Here is a 20600-nt window from a genome sequence, read left to right on the forward strand (position 1 = left end):
TGTTCTCCTTGGCCTTTTCTACGATTGTGGTGATTTGGGATTTTTTTCTGATGTCCTCATTTCATTGTCTGTCCCACAGAGTGCATCTTACCACCCATTTCAGAGACTTCATATCCATCACCTCAAGCTTTTTCAAATGCTCTGCCTTCACTGTCCAGATTTCTGTGCCACACAGAAGCACTGGTTGCACAACTCTCTTATACATGTTAATTTCTGGCTTCTTTGGCATTATTCACTCACACACTACCTGATACTCTGTGCCAGTTGATTGTATCATCTCTGATTCTAGCTTTCACCTTTTCATTCAGACTCAACCACTCCAACTAGATGTTTGAAGATTTTAAATTGTTCCACTATTTTTCTTTCTTTATCCAGATTATTTTGATATCCCCCTTTTGCTGTCATGACAACTCCCTTGCCTGTACACAGTTTCATCACATGTGCCTTCAGTTTTGCATTCCAGTCCCCTATCATTTGCTGAAGTTCCTGTGCATAATCTGCATTTAGAAGCTTTACTGAGCTGTCCCCTATGACCTGGTTGCTATTATAATCCATCATCTTAAGAAGAGCGGTAGGCACAAAAATTATTTCTAATGCATTCCCTCTCCAAATAGCAACCCCCTCTGTGATTCCAAACACTACTCACGCTGGTATCATTGGGTCATTGCAAGTAGCTGGCACTAATTCTACCTAGTTTTGGGATTTTAAACCAATTCAGGACTGCCAGGTGAGTCCTATTTGCACTTTTAGTCAGGCCTGCCAACCTTTGCCACAAACCAGTCCACTTCTCTACCATTTAAAAAATGTCATGTCATTTTGTAATCCAAACATTTATAAATTGTTTTTCTTTGTGGTTGATATTGACTGTTGCAGCTCTTCTCTCTCATTGGCTTGACTGAGGTGTCAGTGAGAGAGAGAGAGTTCTTGGACCAGACCAATTTTTGAAGCACTTCAAATCTAAATGTTTCTGCTATCGATTTCTTTAGAGCTCAAGACAAAAGCAGCATGAGATGGGGTGCCCAGAAGGTTATCTGATACTTCTACCTGTTTCAGATGCTAATTGATTCACATCTGTCTGTATGAGGAGCAATTCACTTGGGAAATTAAATATTCTGGAGTTTATGTGTCACATACTACTGCTTGTTATGGATACCAGATGATTTTTCCTTCATTATACCTGACACAAATAACTTGTAAATGAAAAATGCAGGAGTAGAACTAGGTTCATAGGTATATACTAGACTAATGGCCACCACAGCCTTTATAAGACTAGCTGCGCACCCAACCCAAATGTGTCTCTATGTATCATGGGTATTTATTAGGAAGGAGGATGTTAGGAAGTTTCTAAAGGTTATATGTGTGCTTGTGTGTTGGGGAGATATGTTAGTTTGGGAATAGTTACTACCTGCGCCTGTCTATCAGAGACATGGAGGATAGACCCAGGGTGAATTTCTCATTTCTCATCCATTGATCAAGGGTACACTTAAATGGTATTAGGAATGAATTGCGCTTCTCAAGGATAGGGAGCCTGTTCCAGACCATGGGGTCCACTGAGGCACATATCTGCTTCACCAACATGTCTTGTATATGCCGCAAGCAAAAATTTAAATCCTTAGATCTATTGGTTCTCTAGCTGTTCATTTTGCCGATCCGCAAAAGTTCCACCAGAGCTGGATCTGAGAATATCTTGTGTGCTAGGCACAGTTAGCCTCTCAGTAACCTGTAGGGGAGTAGGTATAAAGACAGGGCTTTAACGCGATCTATATAGGACAATGTGGTTATACTCTGAATTCTCCTAGTAAGGAACCATTGTAGGTCTTCCAACTATTGCATATGTCTAGACAGGTGCATGCCGAAGGGGGAATTGTATTGAATGATGGGTTTGATAAGGGCCAAATAAAGCAGACCTATGACTTCCTTAGACCTGAATACCATGTGCTTTATTATAAGTTGGGTGACATAGAATGATTTTTACTGTCGGCATATTTTTCCAGATCCATGACTACTGGGTCATCTCCTAGAGGTGTCTTTTCAATGGAGTAGTTAGCCTGGGTGGATGTTTTCCCACAAGGCACTGTAATGCATTTCTTGGCATTGAGTTTTAATGTGTGACTTTGACACCAGTCATTTTTCTGTGTTAGACCTTCTTGTAAGACATTTGTGTTGTGGGGGAATATATGATAGCTCCCAATGTACAGTCATCTTCTAACTTGGTCAGACAAAGGCCATTGACATTAGCCTTTACCTCCAAGAAGAAGGTGCCAAATATGATTGGTCAAAGCACATAGCCCTGAGGTACCCCAAAGATGACTGATCTCTTATTAGAGGTGGGCTCACTGATCCTGACTTCCTTGGTCCTGTGTGTGTGTATGTGAGTTTGCAAATGTGTCTGGTGTTTGAGTTTGTGAATGCATGTGTGGTGTGGGTTTGTGTGTGTGAGTGGGTGGGAGTGTGACTGCTGTGTATGTGTATGTGAAGGGAAGGACAAACAGTATCCTAGATCAACAGATATTCATATGTTTAAATCATATGGTCACCAGCTAGTCATTTTCAAGCAGTAGAAACAGGGACTTAGTCATCCTGTTGTGACCAAATATAACTCAAAATGCTTTTGTATCATAGCTTATATATCAGAAAACTGTTGTTCTGCTATTCTGAGTTTAGGGCACCACTGTAACTCCTTTATGCTGTCAGGCTGCTAAAAACAGTTTTGTCACTATGATGCAGTTTCTGCAATTGCTCTGATATCAGGCAGTCAACACAGTAGTATTCTGATGTTAGGATTCTGTTGTTCTGATGCCAGAATTAATGCTGTTACAAGCATGGAAAACATGCACGGTGTATGTATTCTTTAGCACAGTGTCAGTGGGTCGGTGTGAAGTAACTACGGCCTAGCCTAAAACAGTATAAATAAGGTTTTAACAGACTGCTGTTCTTGATGATGTGTAAGATTATGTGGTCTGTTAGACTACATGTAAATAATATGTATAGTATATGAATGAAATACACTGGTGTAATGTACTTGTATATATATGGCATGAATTCAGAGATTCAGAGGTAGGATACCTATGCGTAGTGTTGTGCTGTACACAGTTGCACATTCAAAAGAGCATTCTCCAGTGGTGTACCACAGGGTCTGTGCTGGGCCCCTTACTGTTCAGAATTCATTTTTCAAAAGTCCAGGCAAACTTGGATGGTCTGTAGCTGACCAAGTTCTCTGACAATTGCAAATTGGGACCAATCTCTGAATCCTCCAATGATGTTAATATACTGCAGACAGGGTTAATGCAGACAAATGATTGGTGCCAAAGCCATAGATTAAAGCTAAATACAAAAAATGCATTAGAATTCCCTTTGGAAAAGCTGACATCCCCTCTACATTATAGACAGCACCCCCCTAATTATAAACCCAGTGGTACATGATCTGGATACTCAAGTTGATAGCAATCTGAACTTTGACTACCACATATTCACAGTAATACAGAAATCCTTCTAAGTGCCATCTTATAAGCATAGGCATCATATCTAGATCTAATGATGTTATAATTCCATTATACTTGGCCATCATCTGACCAGTAATTGAGTACAATGCTCCCTTTTGCATACACTTCACCAGACATCTGCAACAATAGAAGAGTCCACAGAGGTTTCTCACCAAAAAATTACAGGGTACACAAAATAAGTCTTTCACAGAAAGACTGAAAGCCTTGTCACTGTATTCTGTCTCCTACAGGTTGCTGTGTGTGACCTGTGCCTGGCTTACATGGCAGTCTCTGACCTGGCCCTGATGGAAATGCTACACATTTGTAAACCAAACTGCGGGAGGGTTTCTCACTCCAGGGATCTTAACCTAGCCTCTGACATGAACAGGTCATGCTGTGAGATAGATACATCTCCCAGAGACTGCCCCTTCTCTGGAACAAGCTTCCAATTCACATGAAACAGAAACCCTCCCTGACCATCTTCAAATGCATCCTAGATCATTGGATGGATGATGGCATATTCATTCCTGGGGTGGCGCCCATGTCCCTCCTTGACTGAGGAAATCGGTATTAACTACCTTGAAACCTTATCTCAGTGAACTTCACTCAGCTAACAACTGACAATTGTGATGGCTCAGGTTAATATGGCTAGGCCTGTAAGGACTCTAGGGATGTTAGGCTGGTAACATCCTATGAACTTATGAACGTTATACCCCTTAAATGGGTCTATATTAAAAGACCGAAGAGGTGTTTCAGCGAACACCTCTTGGTCGACACGTAATGAACAAACTTAGTAAAGCACGAACACTCAAAACAGCGGTTTCTTTCCCTGGAAAAGAAACCGCTAGCACAAACACACACACACACACACACACACACACACACACTTTAAAACATAACAACATGTGGGGCTTCTCCCCCTAACTAAATATACCAACTCCGAGATCGCACGACAGTGAGGAAAGGGGCAAACACATGGGGAAGGTATTATATCTAATTTAAATAAAAAATATAGTATATTTCTTGCTTACATTTCTGTCTTTGGAAGTGATACTCAGTTTCTAGTCTGGTCTGTGTCTGTTGTGCCTTATTGTCGCTTAAATTGGACTATTCAGCAGAGAAGTTGCTAACTTTATTTAATGAATTGATATAGCTATGCATTTCCTTTATAAAACAGTTGTGGTTATTATTTTTTAGCCATTTATAAGCAATGCTGAGAAACCTGATACTGCCACACTATTCCAAACATAGATGTCTGCTATTACAATGTGTTATACTGAAAGAATACACATTTATTTATTTTTTTAAATTGTGAGTATCAGAACTTTTTTAAATGGTCTTCCACTGAAATTGGAATATTTTAGAACCTCTGCTTTTTTGTACATTAACAGCCTTCACTGGGATTTGCCAAATCATAAAATAATACTTTATATGGATGATATTTTGTTTATCTTTGCTAATAAATCAGTTGGAGTTAGGGACAGTGGCAGGGCTGGGGTTAACCTGCGTCACCTCCCTGTTCCACCTTAGTAATATGTGTTAACCTTAATCGTAATCCTGGCCCTAACCGTAACCTGCATATTAAATTACAAAAAAGCCCTTCCCATAATACTAGCACTACACAAGATAGCCTGGACACTCTCCACATGAACAAACAGATTAAATCTATCCCGTAAACTAACCAAAACCCAAAACAGTCACAATCATAGACAATTTATCTATCCCTTTACTTAACCTTTACTCTAACCCTAACCACTTTACTTAACCCTTGCTCTAACCGTAACTCACACACATTTACAAACACACACACAACTACTACACATCTCACTTACCTGTTTTGACAAAACACACCCTATAAAATATCTCTTCGATAAACCAGAAGTTCAACCAAAAACCACTGCACTTCTGTCTTTCGAAAAAAGCAATCATTGGCCAAGCAAATGGAACCCATATGTATAATAGATAACTAGATAAAGATGCATAGATATATATGGGTGATATTTCTTTTATTAAGCATGCTTTAGTTAAACAAAACCCCACTTTCTAACTTCAGGCACTTTGTGTGAATAGTGGAAATGTTGCTCAATGCCACACTCAAAGCTTCTTTGGTGGTTATCCCTGACTGTCTCAGAGCTTCTCTCATGCAGTCCATCCCACCCTTTTCTGGATGTCCTCAGTTTCTTTTCTCTTCTTAATGTCTCTCCCAAATCTTCTTCACTAGACTGTTTTCTTTTTCCTGCACATATGCCTGATCCACCAAATCTGTTGTCTTTGTCCTTCTTTGCAATTGGAGCTAATTTGGCTTCTCCTCTTATTTCCTCATTTCTTTGTCAGATTCACCCATCCCAAACATTTGATTTCCATCACCTCTCGCTTCCTCAGCTCTTCTGCCTTGAGCACCCAGGTTTCTGTACTGTACAGTAATCCTGGTTGCACCATTGCTTTGTCCACCTGACTTTTCATCATCTCTGGTATTTATCTGGCACACACTACCCCTAACCATCTGTACTAGTTGACTGCAGCCTTCCTAACTCTAACTTTGACTTTCTCATTTAGACTTCCTTTCTCCTCAACAACTCCACTGAAGCTGTTAACCAGTTCCACTATTTTCCCTTCTAGCTCAATTTTCTGCTTCTTCAAATGTATCAAAATTGACTTCCATAACGGTTGTCTTGTCTGTACTAAGTTTCATTCCATGTGCCTTCAGTTTTGCATTCCATTCCCCTAATAACTACTGAAATTCTTGTGCAAAGTCTGCTTGTAATGCCACATTAGCTTCATACAGCAGCTTTGTTGACTTGTCCTCTCTGACCTGATTACTGTTGTAGCTCATCAGCAGTGTATACAGCAGTGGACTCAGAGCTGAACCCTGATGCACACTCACTTCCACTGGATCATTTCAGTGAGTCTGAACACTGTACTTTTGCCATTGAGTACTTATACATAGCCTGAACTAGTTTTATTAATATTTCTAGGACTTAGAATCTTTGCCTGACTGGACAAATCATCTTTCATGGGACATTGCCATATGCTTTCTCCAAAGTTTTGGAACACCCAGATAAATTCTTTCCTTATCTCTAGTTTCTTCCCATCTGTCTGTACAATTGCAGCTGCATCCTCATTACAATTTGATCTGCTCATCTCCCGTCTTATTTTCTATGACTCTGTGTACCCATTTATCAATCAGCCTGTCTGGCATTTTTATGTAGTGTGTCAGGTGTGTGATACATCTGTACTGCCCACAGTTGTGAATGTCCTCTTTATCTTGTGCACAGGCACTTGAATGCTTATTTTCTAGTCATCTTGGGGTCGGTTTTCTCTCCATATTACTACGGGTGCTGTCAGGAGACATTTCTCCCATAATTCATTCAACATCTTTTTTTTTTCCAAAAACCTTTATTGAATTATCGCTTGTGACATAGTCAAAATTACATTCATATAAAAGTAATCAAACTATATTAACAAAACTAACATTATACTTCACATATATTGCTATGTATCATATAGCCTAAGCAACATTACTTAATTATTCAATTCCTGCTTTTTTTTAAACAAGAAACATCTTTATTAAACCATCAGTTACTACACAGGCAATCATACATTTATATAAATGAAAACAAACCACACTGACACACTCCTAGTTGCAAACATTTTACATCACTTATAATCAACCCAAGTTTTCTCACTCAAACATTACATAGCTTATTTAAGTCCTGCCACCTTTTAAACCTCATTCCCCCTTGTATGTATTGTTCCCACAATTCCCATTTTTCCTATGTATTTTGCTCCTACCCTTTTCTAAAGATCTCAGTTCCAGTTGTTTTATCTCTGTTACTATATTCACTTCCAGTTTAGCTGGTTTAGATTTTGATTTCCATTTTCTAGTAATTACTTTTTTGCAGCCACCATTATTAGACACAGCAAGGCCTTACCATGTCTGGGCAATTCAGATACTGTGTCACAGCTCAGAAAAAACAGTTACTTTCCATTCTCTTAACCTCTTTCTTATCTGGATAATATCCTTTTTAGCCTGGTCTGCCTTTTCTATCTCTCACTTTTTCCTGTACTCCTTTTTTTTGATAACTTCCTGGACATCTGTATTCCACCACTGGCATTCCTTATGTACCTTATTTCCGTACATCTCTCTTGAGGCAGTGTAGCAATTGTCTCATGTACACAGACAACACTTTACTAATAACATACTCTGGTACAGAGTGCGAGAGATGCACTTACACCAAGAATCTAGAATCCATGCTCTCTCTCTCACTCAAAACAGTAACACAGGAAAGGTTGTCAACTTACCCACCACTACATATGCTCATAGTACCACTACTCATACACATACCACTACTCATACACATAGTATGCATCAAACATGTAAATCCACATATGCGGACGTCCTCTCGAAAAACTTACTGAAACACCAGAGATGACCAAAATAAAAGACTGCTTCAACTAACACAGTCCCCACAGCAACCATGGCACATAGCAACACCAGTGTCTCACCCACCAAGTCAGTAAGGGGTAACACTCATAAAACAAATTTTCTTGTCATTGGAAAAGCATTAGTGAGCCACATGGATGTCCCACTCACCAGGTTGGACAAGGAGAAAGTCACAGTCAGCTGCCTGTTTGGTGCCAGGATTCATCAGATCAAGCATGCACTCGGATCTCTCAGCAACAAGTACCATTATGATTCTGTCATAGTTCACGCTGGTGTGAATGACCTGAGACATACCTCACTGGACTATATGAAGAGACACATGGTTGAGCTGTCTGAGTATGTGCCCTAGGCAGGTATCTCTTTAGCTTTGAGCAGCATGCTACCCTCATCTAGAATGATGCTGCAGTATAAAGAAAAAATGATTAATTTGAATAATTCGCTCAGTTTTTGGTGTCATTCAAAGGGGATCCAGTTCCTGTCAGCCTGGGAAGCCATGGTCGACAATCCTCACTGCTTTGCCAGAGATGGATTGTACCTGGCACCACTAGGTTTTCGGCTGCTGGCAAAGGCTGTTGCCTCCCCCATAATGCCTTTTTTAGGCAATATCTCAAAAACAACATTAATGATATGAAATTAACCAGTCAGAACAAAATAAGGGTCATGCTGCTCAATTCTAGGAGCTTAAACAAAAAACTGCACTCCCTGGAAGCAGTTCTTTCACTAGAAGATATAGATGTCTGTCACAGAAACCTGGTTCAAGGCATACCTCTCAACCTGGAAACATCAAAAATCTGGACAAGGGCCCTGAAAAATAGGTACAAATCTGTACGCTGATTAACATCTAATTTGCATACATAGTTACATAACCCCACCCACACCAATGGAATTGTGGGATACTAAACTTTCAAACACAAACTGAAGAACAGACAACCAAAATATGGCACCAGAGGTCCCCTGCAGCCATTCCAATGTCCCAATACCCGGCTATTTCGCCCCATTTACCATAAACACTAACTTCTACAATGATTTTTTTGGATTTTATTTTTACATTTTGCAGCACCTCAATGCACAAACACTAACAGATATCTGATAAAGTAATACTGTCTCACAATGAAAATAGACTTGGCATTAAAACTTCTCTGCCCTTGAAACTCCCAGTCATTGAAACCTGCACCACATCCAAAGAAAATGCATCTGGCCAGTGGTGGATAAAGATTACCTTTGGGCTGTTTTCAAATCATTGGCCCCTTGCACACAAAACAAGAAACATATGTGTTCTTTTCTTTGATACACCTTCCTGATTTTATTAAGTTATTCTCTCTTTCGGCTTTTCCCAGTTAGGGTTCGCCACAGCGGATCACCTTGTCTGCTTATGATTGGCAGTGGAGTTTTACAGTATCGAGTTGCCAGCCTGGAACCCAACCTTCCACAGAAGGCACACACATGCACACACTCATGCCTAGGGCCAATTTTAACATTTCCAATCCACTTGCAGCATGTCTTTGGGGATGTGGAAGGAAACCTGAGCAACCGGAGGAAACCCACAACCACAAGGAGGACATGCAGAATCCGCACAGAAGACACCCCAGCCGATATTCCTTGTATAATACAGAACACTTGTTAGACAGAGCACATTTTAAATTTATTGCTTGAATGAACATTTTCCAGTAGGCTGTACTGTAGGCAAAGAAAACGTATGAACCAATAATTACAAAACTGCCCAATTCAGAACATTTCCATCATAAAAGTCTAATTCCATACCCAAACTATAAACAGAATGACAGTAGTGTGTAAGCCATAGGCATCTTGCACAGCTTCTCGCACTTATTTTCAATTTCAGTTTTTTTTTTTTTAGGGGGGGGGGGGCAAAAGGTCAAAAACCAGGGACACATTTTAAACATTGCTTGTATAATTTTGGAAAGTTACTAGAATAAAATGTTGTGTTACCACCATGCATGTTACTGACAAGTCTTGAATCCAGAACACTATGCACTACAGTCAGTGCAACATACCACTATGCAAAATCACCAGTTTGAAAAAATAGGAAGACTGAAACTTAATGGCTATCATTTAGTGAATTCAGTTCTCACTTCTCACCATAGCTCTCAACCTCTTAACACAAAAAACTTGGGCAAACAAAGCCAATAATAGAGGAATACACATTCATTCTCACCTCTCACCATAGCTCTCAACTCTTAGAACAAAAAACCTGGACAAACAAAGCCAATAATGGGGGAATAAAAATTCTGTTGTCCATAGCTCTCAACTCATAGCACAAAAATCTGGGCAAAGCTGAGAAATGGTGGTGGCTAGGGACTTTAGGTTCTTTACAGGGTTTGAGCCTAAATGCCTCTAGCCACCAAGTTACATTGGGGGCATTTACACACACACACACACACACACACACACACACACACACACACACACACACACACACACACACACACACACACACACACACACACACACACACACCCCAATCCATTTAGCAGGGTATTACCAATAGATAACCATATACTTTGATTCTTCTCTGCAAGCCACTTATCAGATCAATAACAAAGTCATATGTTTTTTAGTAAACAACTCTTCAATCTGCAGAGTTTGTAAGGGTATTATGCCAACAAAATAAATGAGGCAAATGAATTAGGTCACAAATATCATTAGGAAAGGCTGTTATTTAGCCTTTTCAATGATATTTTGATTTATTCTATGATGCACTTATGGCAAACATCAAGGCTGGCAATTTTCTGTTATTGCTAATTACTTGCACAAAAAGGAAAAGTTCCTTACCTAGGCAGCAAAGCCAGCAGTTCTTCTGTCCGGCAGCATTCTTCTCGGCAGTTCAGCAAAAGTCCCTCTCTCGGCAGCAAAGCCAGCCCAGCAGTTCTTCCATCTGGAAATGGCAGCAAAAGCAAAGTCCCTCTCTAATGAAAACACTAACATTCTCAAAAGGTAGCAGTGCCCAGCGCCTCTCAAAGTCCCTCTCTCATTCGAAAATGGCAGCATTCTCAAAAGCCAGCACCTCCCTCGGCAGCATATACAAAACCAGCCAGCCAGCATTCTTCTTTCTCGGCAGCAAAGCACAGAAGCTGACATTAGTGCTGCTGCTGCTAAATTCCCGCCTGCTCACAGCTAGCCGGAAATGATGACGTGAGCTCCTTGAGCTCAATTCCGACTGGCTGGTAGCGCTGACGGCGCTGACGTCATCACGCACATGATGATGTCGCTCCGACAGTGCAAAAATTCAAAAAATAAAAAAAAACAAAAGCAAAAAAAATCGGAAATGAAGGGTGTCACTCGGGAATCGTGGCACCCCTTCATTTGGACCCCAAAACTCGGTAAAAACCGAGTAATTCGGGACAGTTGGGAGGTATGGTTCAAGGCCTCAGAAAGTATCCCGGCCTTGCAAGGGTACAATGTCTTCCACACCTTTAGCCAGAAAATGAACATGTGAAAACCAAAGGAGGTTGTGTTTCAAACTATATTAGAAATAAATTCACCTCCCATCTAGTTAGACTGGACAACTCCATGGAGTTATTCCATGTCCAGGTTATAGTGGATAAGACCCCCATTCAAGTCATAGCCAGTTACAGATCCCCCTCCATGGTTCACAATGCCCATGAAACCTACTTGACCAAACTGGAGACAATCCAAATGTTACTGAACAAACTGGTTATGTGGGATTTCAATTATCCCACCATCAACTGGGAAACCTACACTAGCCCTAACTAATTAGCGTAAAAGTTCCTTGACTTTGTTATTTCAAATGCCCTGAAACAAATTGTTCATACCCTGACAAGGGGAACAAACATTCTGGATCTGGTCCTCACCAACATCCCAAACAGATGCATTGGTGCAACTGTCGAAACTTCATTAGTTAAAACTGACCACAAATTAGTCACCTAAGCCGAAAAAACACAAATTAAACTACTAAAATAGGGGGGGGGGGCGGCTTTAGAAAGCAACCAGTAGTTTTAAAGTGCATAAAAGCACTTTTTGTTTAATAAAATCAAACTTCTTCAGATGCAAACATTCAAGGTAAAAGTTTCAGTTAAATAAAATACCAGGAAGTGCTTGAGCCTGTCAGTTCACATACTGTGATGACATCAGCAACAATAGTTAACCCTTCCTGTTCTACACACTATGAAACAATACTGTTTAAAACTAAAACAATGCTGACAACCATGAACAAAGAAGATTGAAGCCATAGTTTAAAAGTAAAGTATGCTGATAGGTATACTTTAAACAACAAGAACAAATAAACATATGAAATAATAAGGTTACCTATAAGGAATTACTATTACACTGCTGAAATTCTGCACTACAAACTTTTTTTACTACACCATTTCATACTGGTTCATAGCTAATTGCCTAGCCCAGAAAAATAACTCATCTGGCCACTCGAGAAATAAATTTAGGCATCATTAACAGTGACTAAAATTACCATACAAGAAATTAACTTGATATTAGTACATAATTTTAACTAGCTATGATGACCATATTACTAAATCTATAGCATTCATACTATGCCATGCCATTCACTTAATTCTACAATATGGTATTCATTATATAAAAATATAAAGAAATACACAATCTAACTATGACCTTTAAGGAGAATTGAGGCTTAATATTCTGGTATCACATTTACTAACGTAAGTTACTATTAGAGATGAATATTATTCATAATATTAATATAACATTTATATAAAAATTATTTTTGTGTTACATAGCTAGATGAGAGATTCTGTCATCTAGTTAAACTTTTCAATTTAATTAGACATCTAATCTAATTTATTTAACTGAAACTTGTACCTTGAATGTTTTCATCTGAAGAAGTTTGATTTTATTAAACGAAAAGCGCTTTATGCACTTTAAAACTACTGGTTGCTTTCTGAAGCCGTCTTTTTTCTATTTTACAAATTAGTCATCTACAAGCTGGCACTAACACCAGAACTCATAAAGGGTGAAATAAGACTAAAAAACTTCACTAAGGCAAACTGTACCCTCCTAGCTAATGGTATAAATCCATTCCAAGCCCCACCCCAAACTGGAAGTTATAACTATGCTGAAGCTTACACTAAAACACTGTACAATCACTTGCATAAGTGTATAAACTCGGCCTTAAAAGAAAGAATCAAAGGCAGAGCCCCAAGTAAAAACAAGCTGCCATAGTGGACATCCAGCATCAACAACCTTTACAAGAAAAGCAAAAGGTTGCTGTCCAAGAAAACAAAGGCAAGGAAGGTCTCAACAATGGAAAAGAACCCTGGTCAGCCTCCAAAGGCAAATAAGACAACTTGTCCAATCCTCCAAGGGTTCCTTTATGATAAACTTTGCAAGTACAGCCAAAGATAACCATAAGGCCTTTTACAGCAACGTATGTAATCTAAAGGGTAGGACCCAAGCATATGCAGAACTAGTGGCCAACGGTATCACACACACTGACCCCACATAGATAGCAAACCTGCTAATGGATGTTTGTCAAAAATTCACTCTCTTATCCCCTCCTAAATTACATAAAATCTTCCTCCAAACTCCACCCCCACCCTACATATCTGAAGAGCATGTCCTCAAAGCCTTGCCCAAGGCAAAAAAGCACAGCCTCTATAGGACCAAACAACATCCCAGGCTGTCTTCTAAACAGGCTAAAACATGAACTAGCTTCACCACTAAGTGCACTTTTCAATAATAGCCTAACCACAGGCTTTGTTCCTGTGGAATGGAGAACAGCAATAATTATTCCCCTCCACAAAGGTGGCCTAGCAACAGACCCAGAGAATTACAGACCCATATGCCCGACCAACCTCATCTTTTTGGTCATGGAACGTATCATTATGGACCTCATAAATGAAGACATAGCTGACCTCCAAACCCTGGATCATACCCAATTCAGCTTTGAGAAGAGCAGATCCTGCCTGTTAAATCTGGTGGATTTCTTTGAAAATGTGACCAAGGACATTGACAAAGCCAAATCTGTGTACACAGCATACCTCAACCTGGCTAAGGTATTTGACACAATCCCACATTCAGGCATTACAGATAAACTTAGCAAACTGAATATAATCCCCTTTGTTGTAAGAAAGGTTGCCAACTGGTTCACAAACCAGACACACACTATTAAAGTGGGTGACTCCACATCAACCAGCAGGCCTGTTACCAGTGGAGTGCCACAGGAGTTAGTGCTGGGCCCCATACTGTTTGGTATATACTTCTCAGAAGTTTAGGTCAAAACTAAGGGGTTGTGGCTGACCAAGTTTGCAGACAACTGCAAACTAGGTGCAATTATTGAATCCCCAAATGATGTCAGTATAATCCAGGAGGGTCTCATGCAGACCAAGGACTGGTGTAGTAGTCACAGTCTCAAACTGAAGGCAAAGAAATGCATCATCATTCCCTTCAGCACAAACAATGTCCCCTCACACTAACATATCAACAATAATACCCTTAGTACCCATGAAGTGGTAAGGGACCTGGGATCACAAGTTGACTGCAACCTTAACTTCAACCACCATGTGTCTACTGTAGTAAGGAAAGCTTTCTACATAGCACACTTGATTAGTAAAGGCATTGCCTCAAGAGCAAAAGATGTTATATCCCCCCTATACTCAGCCCTTATCTGGCCCATAACTGAGTATAACTCCTCGTTTGGCATGTACCGTACTAAGCACCTGCAGCAATTGGAGAAACCTCAGAGGTTTCTAACAAAGAAGATCAAGGAGTTCCAGCATGAGCATTTACAGACCATCTAAAGTCCTTTCTCTATACTCCGTATCATGTAGACTTCTTAGGGGAGACTTATGCCTGGCCTGCAGAGCAATGCAAGACCCAAACCTAATGAACTTGCTGCATATCCGTAAATGAAACTGGACTAAGGATACCCATTCCAGGGTCCTAAATATGGCCTGCAAATTGACTAGCATTTCTATTGTATTACATTGGCATGAAACGACTATGCTTAGAATTACCTCTGGGTTGATTGCGTAGTAATCTCCTATGATCCTATGATCCTGTAATCCTTTCCATGGCACAGCTGTATATTTGTTCTATAGTCCTCATATATGCTGTTTTGAGATGCAGCCATTCTTTTCCAACTCTGTCTATTTCCCCTTCTTCATGAGGAGCTAGATCCCTGAGTGTTTCCATGAACTGTTGCGCTTTATCCCCAATTACCTTCCAGGTTTTCAGCTTAGTCACCATTGACCTTAGAACCTTTTTATGGGACCTGCTGCAGCTAATTGTCTCTACAAGTAGTTTATGCTGTGGACTGACTGTTTCCCCTGTGGCTTTGTAATCACTGATTCTATCCAAGGCCCTTTCCTTACTAGGAGAAAGTCTACCTGAATTGCATATTGGCCACTTTTGTATGTGATCTTGTGACTGTATTGCTAAACCATGTGTTGCCATTTGCCAGAAAGAAGTCTAGAATGACCTCTCCTTCTTTAATCCTGTTGCCTCACAGATGTGGACCCTGATAGTTCTCATATCCTTTTATGCTTGTCCGGATAAGAGCATTCAGGGCCACATTATCAACACCAACTCATGCTGACCTGTTGTATCTAGTAGGCCCTACAACAACTGACTAAATGCACTCTTTTCCTTGTTATCATGATCATACTGTGGGGCATAGGTTGTGATAATGAATACTGTCCTGTCTTTGCACTGACATCTGAGTGTCATATGTCTATTTTTAATTCTGATAACATCCCTCATGGTCTTCACCACAATTCCCACACCATGTCTAGTATGTTCTCCTTGATACTAGATACTCCTTGAAGGCTTTGGCCGAGACGTCAGAGAAATAGAGTTTTTACAATAAACCTTTTGGTGGAAGACTGTGGCTGTTGTTTTCTACATTGTGTTCCTGTGTTCTGGTTTTCTTCATCTAGTATGTTCACTCTCTGAATAGTAGACTCTGGACCTCAAGCCAAGTGGCTTTGCTGAACTGCTCTTCCAACTTCCATCCTGGATACAAACAAGGTCCAGCTTCCTACTTACCATCATATCATGTCATTCATTTCCAATGTACATCCTATCATTGAGTGTATATTGAGTGTAGTAATCCTTCAGTCATGTTTGGCAGGTTTATTGCTTCGACATCTGGCTTTCACTCAGTAGAGTTATCCCAGTTAACCCAATTTGGGCAGCGGAATGCTGTCTGGCTAAGTAGCTTATTGACACAGGGCTGCTGGGGTTTAAGGTGGGCACACATGGGCCAAATGAATCACATAGACCCCCCCCCTCATGAGTAATAGACGTCCATGGTAGATGTGGGGTCCTCAACCCACTTATCACTGGCAAATACCCATGCCCATATTTTAGTGAGAGAAAATCACCTAGAGCCACTTTTTTACATCATTGAGTGGTTAGCCTTGACATGGCACACATTGTCTGAGCTGTAATCTCCTGATAAGAGGATGTTGCACAAGACTTTTTTTTAGACTAGGAAGCTACAAATCCTCAAGAAAGAAATTTGAGTAACAAGAAGAGTCTTCACCAATTCTCTGAAGAGGAGGCTTTGAAGCAGGTAACCCCAGCCAAAAAAATAAAATAATTGACCCAAATGGATGTCCAAGGCTCTACAAGCACCCCAGTAACAGTACTGGAAGTTACACAAGGAAAAAGAAGTGAATGATGAAGTTGCTGGGTCAGGAATACCACTGGCAGTAAGCAGGCAAACAGTAGACGACTATTTAGAAAAAGAATGTATAGTCATTACCTGACAAGGGTAGGGCTAGAGTTTTTGATGTGATTTAAGAAAGTAACTTTAGATCCACACCTCCCATAAATGCCAGTACTCCTCAAGGGCTTCAGCAACCCTGCCCCTGACTGGGTTTCTGTTCAACTTCAATAAAGATCTCCTTCTGGCAAGAATGTCAAGCAAATGACCCAGAATTTAACATAGTGCTGTTTCCAGCCCACATGGCCCTTGATAATTCTGTCAGGTCTGTGCCTCCAGGGTCTCACATCATAGCACATTTCACTGACCATTACAGAGAAAGCTTCTCACAGGTATTTCCATGCTTGACACCTTACAAAAATTAGATCCTTTGTCATCATAATCAAACAAAAATGAATTTGTAAGCTCCACCATAGGCCTCTCTTCATTACTCAACATCCCTCCATAATTATATGTCACTACCAGGCCCTTTCTCTATGTGGTGACATTCACCCCAACCCTGGACTAATCAACCATTCTGCCCCCAAACTTTCTTCTAATGCCAAGAACCTCTGCATCACTACAATTAACGTACATAGTATCTGTAACAAAACCATCAAATTCCATGACTGGCTCTCTCACTACTCCCCAGATATTATAGCACTCACAGAAACCTGGCTAAAACCACATATTGCTAACACTGAAATAATCCCTCCAGGATATAATATACATAGAAATGACTGGCTACATAAAAAGGAGGAGGTGCCACATTAATCTACCATGACACTTTAGCTGTTACACCATATGATAAACCTAAACCAATATTTGGAAATATGGAATTTTTACTAGTTAACCTTCACATCAACAACAGAAAACAATTATGTATTGCTGTACTCTATATTCCCCCAGGTCAAAATATACCTACTGTGGAAGATCTGCTATCCTGAACCATCCTCAATATATCAAATGAAACCATCATTCTTGGCGACACAAATATAAACTGGCAAACTCTCATCTCTGACTCCCCACTAAATAGTATTAACTTGCATAGGTTTACTCAACTCATCTCTAACTCCACTCATAAGGTAAAAAAAACAAACAGAATCAACCCTGGACTGAATACTCGTCTCACACCCTGAAAAAGTCACCAAGGCAGGGACTCTACCCAATACCTTTAGTGACCATCTTCCTGCCTTTACCCATAGAACTCAACTTCAGATAGACAATCTACATTGCCTAAGAACAACTAGGATTCTTATCCATTTCAATGAACAACTATTCTTAGAGTCTTTAAAAACCCACAACTGGTCCCCTACCAAATTTCTACCACTGGATGAAGCAGTCAACTACTTCAATAAAGTCTTTTTAGATATTCTAGACAGTCTTGCCCCCACATGTACCAAAACAATAAAGCCTAACCATGCCCCATGGCTAATTAAACAAACTAAAAAGTTACTTACCTCCTGGGATAAAGCCTGGAAGGAATAGCATAGAAATAGAACCCCACAACTTGAACGCAGATATAAACAACTCCGTAACAATGCCAAAAAGCAAGTCATCAATGATAAAAAAGCTATTTCTCCACTAAACTCACTACCCAGCAAAATAACCCCAAATTGTTCTATAACTCTGTTTCCTCTTTCCTAAATCTTAGTACTCAACACAACCCCTCCCCATATCCTGACAAAGACCCTCAAGAACTTGCCCAAGCCTTCAATTTTCATTTTATTGATACTATCCAAAACTTGTTAATGATTTCTCTTTACAAATTAACAAAAGTATAATCGACAACATAAATGACAATACACTCTCTAACCACTCCCCCCACATCAGTTGCAATTACAACTAAAACCCATCCACCCCTCTATTCATATTACAACCAGTACCCACCTCTCTAGTTTGCAAACTGCTCTTAAAACTAAAACCATGTTCCTGCTGTTCCAATGGCCTTCCAGCTGAATACCTAAAACTTGCAGCAATTTCTATAGCTCTTCCAATTAGCATTCTCATTAACCAATCAATCTCTGAATCATATGTCCCACAAGTATGGAAAAACTCAATTATTGCTCCCCTTCACAAAGGCGGTAACACCAATGATCTATCTAACTACCGGCCCATCTCCACACTTTCACCGCTATCTAAAATTTTAGAAACGTGTATTCATTCTCAATTGATAAACCATCTCACAGACAATAACCTACTCGCACCCACCCAACATGGTTTTCATCCAGCACACAGCACAACAGCCTTACTGTCATTTACCAACACTGTATACAAAGCTCTTGATGCAGGCCTACTAACATCAGTGATCCTACTAGACCTATCAAAATGTTTTGATACAGTGTTTCACTCAAAACTACTTTTACAACTTGAGACTGTAAACTGCTCCTCACACAAGCTATCCTGGTTCCATAACTATCTACACAACAGAAAACAATCTGTTAGATGCCAAAGTAAGCAAGCCGATTACCTATTCAACAACACAGGTGTTGCCCAAGGGTCTGTTCTTGCACCCTTGCTTTTTGACATATTTATTAATAATCTCCATAAAACATCCCTGCAAAGTGCACTCATTCAATATGCGGAGGATTCAACAATAATTACTTCCTCTAACAACATCTCAGATCTCCTAAAGTTAACACAAAATGCCTTTACTTCCATCGAATCCTGGCTTAACAAAGCTCAACTGCTACATAATCCCCAAAAAATCAAAACTTTTACTCTAGACTTTAAAATATCCTCTCAAAACAATACAGAAATTAAAATTGTAAAAACAACAAAACTACTTGGCATCACAATTGATGACAAACTATCCTTTGAGAATCATATACTCAACTCAGTCAAAAAAATTAATTTTAAGCTTGGCAAACTCTATAGGCATAAACTCTATTTGGACAAGTCTACCAAGTTGAAACTAGCTAATAGTCAACTTCTACCCTCCCTCCTCTATGGTTGCCCCATTTTCACTAACCTACACACATCTCTCCTGAACAAACTGCAGTTGTGCTACTATAAAATTGCCAAGTTTGTCTCCAACATGCCAACTCGCACACATCATTGCCTGGCCATTAAATCTATAAACTGGTTTGAGTTCCCTCATTACCTACATTACTCCCAACTTACTCTTGCCCACAGGCTACTAAATAATCCAACTTCTGTCCATCCCTTCAAACTATAATACAAACACACACCCCTACTCAGCATCTTAGGCCCTCTAGCAAACAACTATTAACCATAACTAAACCCAACAAAAGAGCTGGACAATATCTCTATTCCCATGCCATTGCCAAACTTTGGAATGCGCTCCCTCTCTCTCTTACTCAACTAGACTCTTTAAAAACATTTAAGTTTGCCCTAAAAGAACACTATCTCAATAACCTTGTCTGTTCTTGTAGTCATATAATTAAACCACCTTAAATGTTTTGGCCACTATACACTATAAATAGTTTTACTAACTTAATATAGTTGCAATTTACACCATCTGTCTTCATATTCAGTCTCTCTTGCTTTCTTTATTTCTGTGGCTGAATAAGCAGAATTGATTAAACAGCATTTTTACTTATGAGAATAAACAACATTACTAAAATTGTAACACACTGGGTTTATTTTCTTGTATTGTGTACCTCTGTAATATGTATTTGTCTTGTATATCTACTTCAGTTTGTATTTTGTAAAACCTTTCTTGACTTTCAAAGTTAAGCTGATGTTATGTAAAACTTTCTGTGATTGCATGGTGCTTTTCTCCCCAGGCCTCCACTGAAAATGGGTCATTGGCCCAGTGGACTTTTACGGTCAACAAATGTCAATAATAATAATAATGTCTTTGACCTATTCAACATGAAAGGCATTCAGAGGATTCTTGAGACTGAGAACACTGGGTCTAAAGACCTTGTTGCAGCCCTCTATCCCCTTGGTAAGGAAGCCACAGCCAAGATAGTAACTAGGAACTGGGACAACTGGGTTTTTAGTTTTGTGCTGTACTTGGTCATCCTCATTGAAAAAGACCCGGAACATGCCC

At 39.8% G+C, this 20600-nt stretch overlaps 1 protein-coding gene across 1 annotated transcript in view; it reads left to right on the forward strand.

Annotated features, from left to right (window-relative positions):
* Positions 1-20600, forward strand: part of LOC122802699 (PI-PLC X domain-containing protein 2-like) — a 1085285-nt gene that overhangs the window by 824067 nt on the left and 240618 nt on the right. The gene's annotated exons all lie outside the window — the stretch shown is intronic.

Source organism: Protopterus annectens, chromosome 5.part0, assembly GCF_019279795.1.
Source record: "Protopterus annectens isolate FY-2018-M chromosome 5.part0, PAN1.0, whole genome shotgun sequence".
NCBI classification, from domain to species: Eukaryota; Metazoa; Chordata; order Ceratodontiformes; family Protopteridae; genus Protopterus; species Protopterus annectens.